Below are 3,065 nucleotides of genomic sequence, written 5' to 3' on the forward strand. Positions count from 1 at the left end.
TGGGAAAAATCCTTGGGGGAGGATTAATAACAAAAAAAAGGCATTAAAGTTTCAGATCAGCTCCCTCTGAAACCTTACCGGCACCAAAACCAGCCGCACCCATTCTCGTTCGAGCGCTTTAAAAACTGTCCGTGTCAGCGCGGTCATCTCACTGTAAGTCGTGCGAGGCCAGATGTGCAGGTGCAAATGGAATATTAAACTCGCCTCCCTCCAAAGCAGACACGACGAAAGGCAACGATGTTCTAAACCCCAGGACCGAGCCCCTCACCCCAGGCACAGGCCCGAGGCCCCTGTCAGCCAAGGGGCAGGTTTCATGCAACTGTTCCCAGCTCGAGGCCTTGGCGCCCGACACAGACAAACAGGAAGAAGCTGTGGTTTCCATCGATTTTAAAAGGCTCTGGACCCTGCTCTCACGCTTTGGTGAGGAACCTCTGGGAGTCAGCTCCCTGGGGGCCGGCCGGTGAGGTAGGGGACGTGGGGGCACTTTTGGGGGTGCAGGCTGCACCCACTCTCCTGCAGGGTTGTTTGCACTCACCGTGAACACATGTCAAACGCCAAACCGCACACTTTTCTTTGGCCACATGATAGAAAGATTTATTAGAACACATTCCGTGACGAATCATATAAAAGAACCGTTTTCTGAAAGACACTCACAGACCACCTGAGCACAAACACGGAGGAGCCTCCGCGAAGCCAGACAAGTAAGTTACTGACCCCAGGTCGGGGCTGGAGCGGGACACAAGTCTGTGAATAAAGAGAGTGTATGGCGCCCTGGCTGGTGTGGCGCAGTGGATAGGGCGTCGACCTGCAGACTCCAGGGTCCCGGGTTCGATTCCAAGGGCACAGGCCCGGGTTGCAGGCTCCATCCCCAGTGTGGGGCGTGCAGGAGGCAGCCGATCAATGATTCCCTTTCATCATTGATGTTTCCATCTCTCTCTCCCTTTCCCTTCCTCTCTGAAATCAATAAAAAATATATATATTTATAAAAACAAGTGGCTGCGGGCGCTGCGTGGGGCATGCGGGTGGGACCAGGACGAGCTCCTCCTCTGAGGGCCTCCACAGGCTCTCGGGTGGGCGCCAGGCAGGGACCCCACCGCCACTCACACTCGTAGACATCGGGTGGGGCGCCAGCCAGGCCCGGCACCCAGTGTAAATGCAGCCAGGACCCCGTGGCCTCGGCCCAGCCTCAGTGACTCTCCCTCCCCCCAAGGCGGTCCCCTGCAATCGACACGCGTGCAGACGACGGGAGTGGGGGGGTGCCTGGTGCACCCACAGCACTCCGGTTGAGGGGGCACCCCAGCCCCCCAAACGGGCTCTTTGGTTTAACAGCGGTTCTCAACCTGTGGGTCGCGACCCCTTTGGCGGTCAAACGACCCTTTCACAGGGGTTGCCTAAGACCATCCTGCATATCAGATATTTACATGACGATTCATCACAGTAGCAACATGACAGTTATGAAGTAGCAACGAAAATAATTTTCTGGCTGGGTCACCACATGAGGAACTGTATTGAAAGGGCCAGAAGGCTGAGAACCACTGGCCTAGAGGGTCCAGAAAGACAGGTGCCCAGGAGGGGCCACCTGGCATGTTCCTGGCGACTGAATCCTGAGAAAATGAACCTGCCCCTGGGGCTTGCCCACCGCGGGGCAGGCCCTGCACTGGCAGAGGTGCCGGCTGGTGGGAGCAGGGCGGGCGTGTGTGTGCACCTGCGAATCGGCCGGCACTTTAACTCCACACTTTAAACCTACTGATTACTCCTCAATAAGGCTGTTACAACACCGCCCCCAACTAAAAACTCAACCCAGCGGGGCAAAGGGCGATGAGGACACACGTAATACCTGAACCGATAAAGAAAAACATTATAAAAAAGAAAAAGAAAAAGAATTCATTACCATGGCCTCCCACCAGCACCGCGGCCCCGGGGATGGGGAGCATAAGACATTTTGGGGGGCTGGCAACCTGGATGTGTCTCAGTAACCTGCTCGCTGCTGCGCAATCTTGCGAGCTGATACTTAACTCCATTTGTGATAAAAAAAAAAAAAAAAAAAAAAAAGTAGGAGGCTAGCGCCTGACCTTGTACCTACGTAGCTTCCCAAATGCACATCCCCCCTCTGGTCTCGCAAGAGCTGTTTACCTAATTGGCCCAATCCGCAGGGCCCTGAACCTGGGATGTTACCGCTCAGCTTAGCGGTTCTCAACCTGTGGGTCGCAACCCCTTTGGGGGTCAAACGACCCTTTCACAGGGGTCGCCTCAGCCCATTGGAAAACACATATATAATTACATATTGTTTTTGTGATGAATCACTTTGCTTTAATGATGTTCAATGTGTAACAATGAAAATACATCCTGCAGATCAGATATTTACATTGTGATTCATAATAGCAGCAACATGACAGTGATGAAGGAGCAACGACAATACTTTTATGGTTGGGGGTCACCACCACATGAGGAGCTGTATTTAAAGGGTCGCAGCGTGAGGCAGGTTGAGAACCGCTGGCTTAGCTGGAGGGAGGTCAGGGTGCCCTCCCGGATGGAATTAGCTACAATCTAACCCAGCCGTGGGCAAACTACAGCCGGATCCGGCCCGTTTGAAATGAATAAAACTAAAAAAAAAAGACCGTACCCTTTTATGTAATGACGTTTACTTTGAATTTATATTAGTTCACACAAACACTCCATCCATGCTTTTGTTCCGGCCTCCGGTCCAGTTTAAGAACCCACTGCGGCCCTCGAGTCAGAAAGTTCGCCCACCCCTGAAGCTAACCATCTGATTCTCCAGGCTGGGGGAGTGAGTCCCTACAGAAGCTGGGGGTTGGGGAACAGAGGGGCTCAGGACCTGGATCTTAGGGTCCCTGGACCGGCAGCTCTTTGACTGAAGGCTTTTCCTGAAACCTCAGTGTCCAACTGTCTCTTCCTCGCCAATTCCATAAATTCCGTACCCACAGCGCGGTGGGAGGACGTGGGCCTGGCCGTGCCGCCCAGCCCCCGGGGGTCACCATCCGGTCACCACACCGCCCAGGGCAGGGGTCCCGGGGGGCCTGCGCTGTCGCTCAGCCACGGATGCC

At 54.4% G+C, this 3,065-nt stretch overlaps 1 long non-coding RNA gene across 1 annotated transcript in view; it reads right to left on the reverse strand.

Moving 5' to 3' along the window:
• Window positions 1–809, reverse strand: part of LOC107182739 — a 5,908-nt gene extending 5,099 nt beyond the window's left edge. Inside the window, exon 1 of the long non-coding RNA XR_001513468.1 lies at window positions 127–809. This is a non-coding gene — a long non-coding RNA (uncharacterized LOC107182739). The remainder of the gene's footprint in view (window positions 1–126) is intronic.
• Between the last annotated feature and the right edge of the window lie 2,256 nt (window positions 810–3,065).

Source organism: Myotis davidii, unplaced genomic scaffold (genome assembly GCF_000327345.1).
Source record: "Myotis davidii unplaced genomic scaffold, ASM32734v1 scaffold3578, whole genome shotgun sequence".
Classification (NCBI taxonomy): domain Eukaryota; kingdom Metazoa; phylum Chordata; class Mammalia; order Chiroptera; family Vespertilionidae; genus Myotis; species Myotis davidii.